This window comes from Lissotriton vulgaris, chromosome 2_2 (assembly GCF_964263255.1).
Source record: "Lissotriton vulgaris chromosome 2_2, aLisVul1.2, whole genome shotgun sequence".
Lineage (NCBI taxonomy): Eukaryota > Metazoa > Chordata > Amphibia > Caudata > Salamandridae > Lissotriton > Lissotriton vulgaris.
The window spans coordinates 569,731-581,138 of NC_141688.1; positions in this window are offsets into that span (position 1 = coordinate 569,731).

The window sequence follows — 11,408 nt, forward strand, 5'->3', positions numbered from 1 at the left end:
TCCTAATAGGTGTAGTAAAATCATTAACCATCTGGACTCTGGGTGTAGTTCAACTTGGTGATAGGCCATGGAAAGGCCCAGGATGCTAAAACATGTGGCTTCTCCCATTTCGTGAATGCGGTGTAAGGGATGTGTTTCGACCCAGATGTTGGTGTTTAGATCACACAAGTCAACACACAACCTGATGCCATCTCCATGTTTTTTTTCAGCACAATAGGTGCTACCCAATGAAAGTATTCTATAGGTTGTATGATTTCTAAATCTTTTTTTAATAGGACCCACATTAGATGGGGTGTAGGTCTGGTTTGGTGTACAACAGGCTTTGCATTAGATTTTAAATTAATCTGGTGCTTGAAATCTTTCAGCAACTCCAATTCCTCTGTGAAGACCTTAGGGATCCCACTAAATTCTTGCTCCCCAGTGACTGACTGACAGGCTTATCATTAAGACTTGTTCAGGGTTATTGAGGACACGTTTGATACCTAATTCCCATTGATGTTGCCAGCCCAGGAGATTTGAACCTTCTTCCACCACATAAACCTTGCCAACTGTTGAGCAGCCTTTGAACGCTATGAGAGTTTGAACTATCCCCATAATCGGAGTAATTAATCAAAGTAAAAGGTGAGCATGAATCAGCAAACATCTTAACTAATTTACCATCTAGATATGCATCACATTCAGGGTACTGGGGTTGATTATTTGTACAATTATCTTTGACTTGCAGTATTATCATCTTGACTTGAGATTTCTCCTCTGGTACAATATTTTACTCCCACTACCTTTCTAGGAGAAATTTCTGCAGACTATTGCCAAATGACCTCTTTTACTATATTTCCTACAAATAACCGATCTAGCTTGACAAATAGGGTTATTAGCAAGATGGTTGCTACTTCCACAATGGAAGCACTTAAGTTTGAAAAATTCTGAATCCCCCATCTGAGAAGACAACCTTTTGTTCTTTACTTTGCATACAGAAAATAGGGGTTCCAGGTTTGATACCTCAGAAATGTGCTCATTAGTCCTCGGGGAATTGATTTCTCTTAAGCAGATGGATGTGATTTCAATAGATTTTTCTATTTCGATAGGCTACTGAAGGTTGGGTTGCTTTTGCAACAGTTGTTCCTGTATTTTGTTGTTAATAGTGCACCACGCTAGTTGGTCTCTTATGAGAGAATCATTCCAATCATGGGGTTCCCACAACTTGCTTAACCCTCTGAGCACCGCCACATAATAGATTACTCACTCTTGTTTGCCTGGAGACCTACTGAAACAATTGTGACTTTCAAGAGCAATATTAATTTTGTCACCGAAATGATTCTGTAATTTAATTAGAGTGGGTTTGTACGCATCAACTTCATCCACATTCGCATCACTACTATTGGACAACATTTCCGCTTCAGGTAAGGATTCCCCAAAAAGTTCTGCCATGTGTGCCCAGGTTGTTTTGTTTCTCTGTTGAGCTGAACCTTTTGCCACCAATAGCTATTAAGTATGACCGGTTATATTAACCCATTAATTTCACTCATTCAGGAATGGTGCAGGTTAAGACATACTCACAGCTGCCATCATAATACAATAAAGTACTTGAAGACTAGAGGAAATGTACACAATAGATCAGTTGTCGTTAAAGATAAATAGTAATAGTGTACTGCAAGAATATATACAGCAATAAAAAAATAGAGAAATAATGCTTAACATATGAAAACTGGAAAATATTACACAATGAGAATAATGCAGAGCAATACAGGAGATTATGAATAAAATACTTTACAATATTCAGAACACTAAGTTAAAGAATGCCTAAGTACACTGAGTTCAAGGTTGCCGTGCAGGGCCACACTCATTCAATGAAGAATAGCTGGGAATGTGACGCTGCAAGAAAAGTCCTTCAACCCTTGGTGTGCGTGCAACCAAGCAGAGCGAAATATGAATAGGTAAAAACAAGGTGAGTGTAACACAGTGAAATAAACAGAGCATGCTGTGGCATAATTATGTAGCTATGCATAGAGGGTGTGCATACCACCGAGGAGAGTACACTATAAACAGGTATAGTCAAGGAGTGCGTATCACTGTGAAATAAATAGAGCACTCTGTGACTGTATATCAAATATAGGTGTGTGTGTCACCGTGAAATGACATGCAGGTGTGATCAGGTAAACCCAAAGGTATGCGTGCCACCGAGCAGAGCACACTATTAACAGGTATAATCAAGGTGTGCATGTCACCGTGAAATAATCACATTGTGACTGTATATCAAATATAGGTGTGCGTGTCACAGTGAAATGACACGCAGGTGTGAGCAGGTAGCCCAAAGGTGTGCCTGTCACTGTGTTTAGAATAAGAACAACAAACTTAGGTATGTGTGTCACTGTGGCAACTCACAAGAGCTGCAAACATGACACACCAGGAATAGCCTTAACTAGGAACGGCATGTTGCACTGCTGAAGAGAGGCCAGCACTACAAACCACGACAAAGGCATCCAGAGGAGTTTCACTCCGATTCCTCTCTGCCGATATAGCAAGAATTATGTCACGTCAGAGGAATTTTCCTTATAAATCAGTCAACTGACACACCCACAGGTGGTCCTCCACATGACAAAAGCCACACCCAGGGGAGGTCTCTCCTTGTACCTCTTCCTAGAGCCCTGAGCCGCTCAGGCAACTGCCACAAAGTCACGGCAAGGGGAGGGATGCAATTACCATTAATTCAGCTGGAAGGGAATAAAGCAGGAGACCCCACACACTAACCCCATCAATGTTGCCTCCACTATCTCATGAATACACAAAAGTGGGCTGCCCCTTGAATCAATTCCTATGTGTATCTACAGAGTTCTGTAGAGATGCACTACCAGTGAGGGCATCTCATAAAAAGGTACGGATTGGCCTCAAACACCACCCGGTGTCCTGCTTCACCATCGGCTGCCCTCGACCTCTAAAAACTTGGTTGGATAGAGGGCGGGCATACACATGGAGACAGGGATGCACTTATAAATCTAAGTGATGGCCGTAGGGGAGTGATAAGTGATTTAAAAACCATTACATTAGTCCATGTGCTATGTTTATTCAAATTGTAAATGTATGGTGGTTAAAAACTAAGTGGACAGTGGTATTGGATATTATTCTCCCTTAACCGTATTAAAATTAAATGCGGTCAACATGTTTCTGCTGAGGTGTCCCTGAAGGGTACGTAGCATTCTTCAGGACCTAAAAAAAGGGGAGGAGTGGAAGGGGGTGTATACCCTTTGTGTCTACTTCCTTTTAACTAGTGAAAATGGAAGGAAAATCCTGTCACTAGAGAAGGGGAGGGGTTTGTAGAGAAAGGAAAACAAAAACAAAGCATACAAACCAAACCGTGTAAGTATGTAAACAAATAGTTTATAATCATCATCCATCCCGCGACATACCTATAGCGCACGTGGTGGTGTGAAGTGGTCTTTATGAGACACGTGGCAGGTACAACGTGTACTCTTACAGTTAAAAATGGTTGTAAGCCAACTCTTACCCTGTATTCCTACCCTAAATGCTCCATGGGAGGGCTGAGGTGGAAGGACTTACTTAGACTTTCTGTAGGGAAAAAAATACAAAAAATCACTACAGGTAGCTAGGGTGAGTCATCAGTATGCAGAAAGAACCAGGACCAAGGTCCCTAGTTAGAGCAAACATAACATGGTAAAATCCAGAACTAATGGACCTCCTATTCATTCAAGTTCACACCAGCATTCCTTCAGGCATACTATTACTGTCTACTTTCAGTGCTCCCAGCCGTTCTTCCCGGAGGCGTTCTCTCTGTCTCCCCGCTGATGGTGAAGGGTGAGAATCAGAGGGTTTTTATACTAAAGAGCAGTGACTAATTAGAGAACTATTCAGTGTTAATTGGGCCCATTAAGTGTGTTTCCTGTGTCCCTTTACGGGGCTGCCTGACCGCCTGGTGGGAGGCGTGACTGTAAATCGCCTCTCCTGATTGTTCAAAACCTGCATCCAACACTACCTTAGCGTTAATTGGGCCCGTTAAGTGAGCTCCTTTGTCCCTCTATGGGGGTGCCTGACTGCCTGGCGGGAGGCGTGACTGTAATCGCCCCACCTGATTGGTCAAAACATGCCTCCAACACTATCATGGCCGTTTAGAAAGTTACAAATGGGCTCGAACGTTTGATTCCTGTGTCCCTCTTTCCGCGAACCTGGCCATCTGGTGGAGGGTGTGTATATTGAATCCGTCTAAAACGGAACTTGTCCTGATGGGTGGTCCGTCCAACCCTTGGGATGACACCTATTGGCCCCCCTCTTTGGGTCTCCCCCCCTGCCCGGTCAGCTCTGTGAAAAGCTTAGGAGTGATCATCTCGGAGGATCTCTCCATGAAACCTCAGATCTCAGCGGTAACATCATCCTGCTTTTTCCAGCTACGCAGGATTCGCAAGATCTGCAGATTTCTAACCAGAGAGGCACTCATTCTAGTAACACTGGCTCTGGTCATCTCCAGAGTTGACTTTGCCAACATCCTGTATGTGGGGATTCCTGCTTATCAGCTTCATAAACTTCAGCTGATCCAGAACCAGGCAGCTCACCTGGTGTACCACCAACCCAAACACCAGCATGTCTCCCCCCTCCTGAGGAGCCTCCATTGGCTCCCTGTGGCTAAACGATGTTCCTTTAAGCTAGGCTGCACCCTATTCAAATCTTTGCATAACCAGGCCCCTGAGTTCATTTCCTCCAAACTTAAGCGTTATTCTCCAACCCGTAACTTACGGTCCTCTGCCAATAATCTTCTTTGCATTCCATCTTTCCGCCGTAAAAAACATGGAGGATTATGCTTCTCTTTCCTAGGCCCTTCTTACTGGAACTCCCTCCCTTCTTCCTTTCGCCATTTTACCTCATATGAGTTGTTCCGCAAAACCCTAAAAACACACCTTTTCAAGGTGGCCTTTGAGTAACTCTCCTGCCCTGGCTAGCTATGTTTGTTATGAGCGCCAAGAAACCGTCTCGGTGTACGTGCGCGGTATAAATTTTTTAACATAACATAACATAACATGGGCCATTGGTACCTCACTTGTTATATGTGTGATGTGTACACTAATGATAGTCAGAGGTGGTAATTACTATAGCTGGTGTCTGTGTTTGAGAACATGGGATACACGCACCAATGTGTTCCCCATGCCAGCTTGATCTGTTTGAACTTCTCTTGCGAAATATACAAAGGGCCCACTGTTAGTGAACCACTTAATATATTGTAGACCCGGAGGGTAGCAATAGAAAATAGTCCCTGCTCTATTAGGCCAGCTTTCTTGGAGTTGGTTGTTGACTAAAGAACGTGTACATGGTTAATTCTATATATTTTCTATGTAGCAAGTTGCAGCCATGGTATCTCATCATTTAAGCCTTTATCATCGCTGTGAAGTCTGTATACCCAGCCCTGTTCTCGGATGTGGAGTTGTCTAGAGATATCAGTCTTTTGTTTATTCATAACCTCAAGCACCACCCATCTGAGGTCCAGGTCATTGTGGCCTTTCTCCATTAAATGTTTAGTCAGTTTGGTGTTGGTCTTCCTGCACCTGATCGTACTCCAGTGTTCGCTAATTCACGTCTTCACCTTCCAGGTGGTCATCCCGACATACTTCAGGTTACATGGACAGGATAGTAGGTACACCACACCTTCTGTATTGCAGTTGCTGAAATGTTTTAGTTTCCAGGGTCTCTCTGTACCTATGTCGACTTCTATTGTGGTGGTGGTCAGCCGGCAACACCCACAGTTGCCGCATGGGTAGTGGCCCGTTGGTTTTGGTTGGCTCCACAGAGTCATCTGATTCTCAATTTGATCATTGGGAGTTTTGGAGTGTACCAAGGTGTCCCTCAAGTTCCTACTCCATTTGTATGCGAATAGTGGGGGTTCCCACTTCTTGTTCCCACTGTTTAAGATACCGAATTTTTCTTTATCATGTTCTAGATTCTGTTCGACACGGGCGTGTATGTGGTAACGCAGACCAGGCGGTCTTTCTTTTCTTTTTGTGTTGTCTCCAAAAGAGCATACCGGTTATCATTCCTTGCCCTTTTCTTTGCCTGTTTAACCATCTTCTTGGGGTAATGTCTCTCCAGGAGCTTTGTCTCTAGTTGTTCTGCCTGTATCTGGAATGTATCTATCTCAGAACAGTTCCTTCTAACTCTCAGGAATTGACCTACAGGAAGGTTCTTACAGAGAGCCCTCAGGTGGTAGCTGTCATACATTAATAAACTGTTCTTGTCTGTTGGTGTGGACTTTTGTGGATATTCCTTCTGATGTTAAGGTTATATCCAGATCCAAGAAAACTGCCTGATTTTTGTCGATGGTATGTGTGAACCTGAGGTGGGGGTCAATGCCGTTGACCCACTCCATGAAGCGGGCATACACCTGGAGACAGGGATGCACTTCTAAATCTAAGTGATGGCCGTGGGGGAGAGATAAGTAATTTAAAAACCATTACATTAGTCCATGTGCTATGTTTATTCAAATGGTAAATGTATGGTGGTTAAAAACAAAGTGAACGGTGGTATTGGATATTATTCTCCCTTCACCGTATTAAATGCGGTCGTCATGTTTCTGATGAGGTGTCCCCGAAGGGTACGTAGCGTTTTTCAAGACCTAAAAAAGAGGTGTGGAAGGGGGTGTATACCCTCTGTGTCCACTTCCTTTCAACTAGGAAGGAAAATCCTGTCGCTAGATCAGGGGAGGAGTTTGAGGATAAAAACACTATGTAAATTGATATTTCCTTACAAACAAAAACAAAGCATACAAACTAAATCGTGTGAGTATGTAAACAAATATGAGTCCATAAACAATTAAGTAAGAATGGGTGAATTTTGCGAATCTGGCGTTCGCGAATTTGCGTATTTGCGAACCCGCAATCCGCAAAATCCGCGAATTCTCGCGAATTTGGGGATTTTTTTTTTGTGTTCGCAAGGGTTTCTGCCAGTTCGCGAGGGTTTTGTACCAGTTCGCAATTGCGAATTTACTTGCCGGCTCGCAACGGTCGCGACTATGTTGTTTCTACGTCTGGTTCATCATCACAGGTTCCCAGCACCCTCTGTTTCACCACTGCCACCCTCTGTTTCACCCATGCCACCCTCTGGTACATCAATGCCACCCTCTGGTTCATCATCACTGTAGATTATGGGGGGAAAAGCAAGCACACCTGCCCTGCTTCAACTGACATGAATTAATTTGGGGTTCATTTATTAATGTGTCACTGTTTTAAAATTCCAGTCTGGCCCCTGCTTCCTTATCTGTAATTTGCTTTCTGTTGCAGTGCAATTTTTTTTCCAGGACCTTTGTGGCCTACTTGTAGCTATTCTATGAGCCTGCTGTGAGGGTCAGAGCAGGGTCATACAATTGTTGCAACTAGCAACTGAACTCTGGAGGGGCCCCAGTCAGGAAGCACTACAGGGAATGGTTACTAATGATGAGTTTGAACTTTTGCACCTGCTGAGTGCTTTCAGTTTTGCAAAACTCGTTTTTCTGCAATTTCACGGGATTCACGGTGCGCGAACGTGCGCGAGATCGAATTCGGAAGCCGCGAATATGCGATTTGTTTTTTTGCGGCGTGTTAGTTCGCAAGGTTTTGTGCGTTTTAGTGAGCCGCTTGTAGCGCAGCGGCACGAAGTTACCCTCACGATCGTTCACGGGCGCGGCCATCTTGTTTGAATGACGTATTTCCGTTTCCGGGCGCGATGTGTAATCTCGCAAAGTTTGCGGCTCGCTAGTACAATTTCGCGTGTGTTCGCGAGGAAAATCTCGAGCAAACTTACCCACGCGGTCGTGAACGGGCGTGGCCATCTTGTTTCTCATTCATTGCTATGGTTCTGGGCATGCTTCTTCTATCCTCTCTGAGTCTCTGCCATCCTTTGCTTGTTTGAAGTTTTTTTTGATCTATTTTACTTATTATCTATCCCTCTATTTTTCTAGCTCTATATTTTTGTGTTTTCTGCTACTTTTGGTTAATTTTAAACTACTTTTTTAAACTATTTTCTTTTCTTCTCTTCCCTATTCTATTTTCTTTATTATTTAGCTTCCTTTCTGCCCAGACCATGGTAAAGGGAGCCGGGAAGCATCCCGAGAAGGGGAAGGATCCCGCACCCCGTGCCCGGCTCCCGTGCGGGCGTTTGATGGGGGAGCAGGTCGCACCCTGGGAGATCTTCAGCCCGGAGGAGGTGGCCGCACTAGTTTATTATGTTCAGCGCCGCCTCCCCAGGACCATCATGGCAGGCGGCAGGATCGCTAGTGGGTACGGGATCCAGGAGCGCGAGAAGCGGTGGGATCCCCGGGCTTGGTGAGTAGTAGTAGCTATTTCTTTACTATGTTTTCTCCTGCTCTGTGTGTTATTATCTTGCAAATTTTTGTTTTTTACCAAGAGCAATAATGCTGCTGATTACATTGTAGGTAAATTATATTTCAAAATCTTCTGTGCATTTCAGGTGCACTGCTCTCCTTCTCAGTAGCGCTGCTACTATGCTTATTTGTTTTCGATTTTGTGTTCATTTCATTGGCCTGTGAAATTATGCATGAGTGTAGTTTAAAGAACTGCCTAATGCTAGACACTAAGGGTCAGATTTTTAATTACCGGCGCATCCCTGCAATGTAGCAGGAATGCGCCAGTAATTGTGCGCCACACCACCACCACCCATGGTGCGCCGTATTTACAATGCGGCGCACCATGGGCCCAAAACGTCACCAAAGCGTTACGCCTCTGTGCCGTAAAGGCGGCGCATTGCTGGAGTTGCGTCGCAACGATGGCGCAGCTCCAGCAATGCTCTGGGGTGCCCTATCTCCCCAATGCTGCGTCAAGCCGTACGTCTGCTTCAAGCAGGCGCAGGGTTTGAGTCACGCATCGTTGTCCTCAAAGTGACTGATTGAAATCTTGTAGATTTCCCTCAGCCACTTTTAGGATGCGTTCCTGCGCAGGAACACCCTCCCTTGTGCCGGAACGCCCCCTGATGGCGCAGGGCTTTACAACATGATGCATCTCCCATATGCGTCACGTTGTTAACATACTCCGCACCATGGCGCCTCTTTTGTTCTGCTGCTGTGTCACAAAAGTCACGCAACAATGGAGCAAAAGAGCCGCAAGGGGCTACAGACTCAAGTCCAGTCCTTCCTTTGTACACATGGCGATAAGAAGAAATAGTGGTGGTGGATTGATAGTTTGAGTATTTTAATGACTGGTTAATGTAGTAGGAAACTTTAGTGTTGTCGCTGATCTGCAATGACGATGGACTTTGTCTGTCACTTCGCATGCTGCGGACTGCTGCCTGCCAGTCCTAGGCAAACCTTTTTAGTACTTTGTTTAGTGAGTTACATAAGAACTTTCCAAGTCGACGGTCCGCAAATCAAGCAATACTAATAACGTAGTAGACCACATGAGATCGGTCAATATATCTCGTGGAATAGTTGTCTATTTGCTATTTCGCCAAAATATTTTGTTATTGTTCTTTTGAAATGTTTGATTTGGTTGACAAATATCATCCATGTTTTCTGGTCTTTCTTTCTTTCATGTTGTACATCAGCTCCCCCCAGGGGCAAGAGGACATAGGAGGAGGAGGCTGCTGTTCGCCAGGATGTAGGCCAGGATCGGGCAGGCGAGGGCTCCTTTGCTGGCCCCGGTAAGTTTTAATTTTAATATAGAGTACCTATTTTTTCCTAGCGTTCCTCATTCGTTTTTTTCTAAATCGTCTTTGATCTTCTTGTAGACTGTATCTAAATTCTTATCCTGCCTCGACTATGACTCCCTGTGGTATTACTAGATTATTCTTATTAGTCTGTCTGTGTAGCTAAGTAAGATTGCACATTTGGCAATTCCATTGGACTCCCATTCTAGTCAGCAATAGCTCTATGCACTGAGTGCAGTCCACTGGGATTGTCCATACTGTCTTTTCAAGTCTTCTAAATGTTTATGCTTTGGCAATTGCCAACAATAAAAAGGTGAATGACCACCAAGAAAGAATAAGATACTACTTTACTTTTGGTTTGGATAGGAGGACAATCCATTCTACTACTGTTGCAGGGACAAATCTGCACAAACAGAACTATGGACACTAAATAATGCATTGCTTAGCTTATCAATTATAATAGGCGCTGTTAGACTTTCCACATACCTCAGTGATAACAGACTTTGTAGTTGAACCCCAATCTCCTTACTGACTAGATAGTGTGGCAGAGTCATTTAGCTCCCAAAGTCACCGATGATTGATCCCCAATGATGATTAGATTATCCAACGCAGGACAAGAGTACGGAGTCAGAGTCAAGAAGTGTCAGAGGCACGGACTCATGCTTTCAAAAATTCCAAAATCTTTAGCTCAGCCACTCTATTCTGGAGGACCAAAAACCACAGAGTCTATTTAAGTTTAAAAGCTTTATTAAAAGTAAACACATTTATTAAAATCAAGTTTGTCATAAAACTAAACGTTTAACTGAAAATGGAAAAGTGCTTAGTGCTGACGATTAATTGGACACATTTCTTGTGGTTGAGCCGAGCTCTCACCTGGTTTGAACTTGATCTTGCTCGTGTTCTTAGAAGTCAAGCTTCTGTCTGTTAGGAGAAAAATTGGTGCGTGTTAAAAATAAAAAGCAAGCATTCATCAGTTGTGCCAAAAAGTGCAGCAAGACAACAGCCTTCCCTGGAAAAAGGGACATTTTTACTTTAGAGTAGACAGCCACAAATTATTACATTGTTTGCTGTTTTTTTAACATTTCTTTATTCCTAGACCAAATATTATATAGTAGTGAGTGGTGTATTCTAACATTCTTAAATGTACTTTGTAGGTGGAACATCTGGTGGCGGGGCCAGCGCGGAGGTGGTGGTGGTGGATGAGGGGAACACTTCTGGGGAGGATGCGTTGCAAGTGCCGGACGACACCAATGTGCCTGTGAGGGTTCACACGGTGGTGGCGGGCAGAGGTAAGCTATATATTCCTTACTTATTGAGATTGAAGACTACAGAGTGTGCTATCTGGGGGAGGGAGCGCACCAGCAAGTGCAAGGAGCCTGCGCCGGCTATCTGCACGGGTGTATTATAAATAGGGCTCCCGGTTTTATGGTATTTATTTTTTTGCTAATTTCGTCTGTATTTATCCATATTTATTTTTGGGGCATTTTTTCTGTATTTATCCACATTTATTTTTGCCACAAGTAAAAGACGACGCTACAGCTAGTATTTTTCCACATTTATTTAAATTGACAATGCACACATGCGCTCACTCAAACTAGCGATTTGTTGTGGCTTTAGCAGTACTTTAAATGGTCTGGTACTGAGTAATTTGAAAAGGAGAGTACCTGTGCTTCTCAGTTCTGCTATAAAAACACTTTAGGATAGAGTACAAGCACTTATCAGGAGCAAACATATACCAACACTTCTGTATTTCAATCTAAAGCCAGCTAGAAATCTGC